Raw genomic sequence first — 489 nt, 5'->3', positions numbered from 1 at the left:
CTCTAGATGTCTTTTCGTCGGAAAGGATATATTTGGTTGTATAAAATACAATATATATAGAAAGAATATCGGATTTTGCAATATTGAGAAGGTTCTGTAGGCCTATGGTTCGTTACTTTATAAAAATAATCTGCCGGATTTAGGTCTGCCCTAAATTCCTGGATTTATGTAAGTATGTGTGTAAGTGTGCATGGAAGTATGTAAGTGTTAGTCATTAAAGAGTTAAGGTATATTACTTGGTATGCAAAGTAGGCCTATAAAAAAGAGCACGTGTTGGAAGCCATTTTGAATAACTTATTTTTAACTTGGGCGAAATAATTGAATTTTTATTGACTTTGTGGGAATTGTGGTAGGCCTATGAGGGGTCTTTCGTAATTAGTGTCACTTGTTGCGTTAATTAGGCCTCTGCCACGTTTGCGTAATTTGAGTGATGTGTGGCTGACGCTATCGAAGCGTATCTTAAAAAGTGGAAATGAGGAGACAAAGGTA

The 489-nt window shown here is 36.0% G+C and overlaps 1 protein-coding gene across 1 annotated transcript in view; it reads left to right on the top strand.

Moving 5' to 3' along the window:
• Positions 1-489, top strand: part of LOC119591853 (tyrosine-protein phosphatase 10D-like) — a 42,939-nt gene that overhangs the window by 14,265 nt on the left and 28,185 nt on the right. The gene's annotated exons all lie outside the window — the stretch shown is intronic.

The sequence above is a fragment of the Penaeus monodon genome, chromosome 29, assembly GCF_015228065.2.
Source record: "Penaeus monodon isolate SGIC_2016 chromosome 29, NSTDA_Pmon_1, whole genome shotgun sequence".
Taxonomy (NCBI): domain Eukaryota; kingdom Metazoa; phylum Arthropoda; class Malacostraca; order Decapoda; family Penaeidae; genus Penaeus; species Penaeus monodon.
This window is presented reverse-complemented; position numbering and strand designations above follow the sequence as displayed.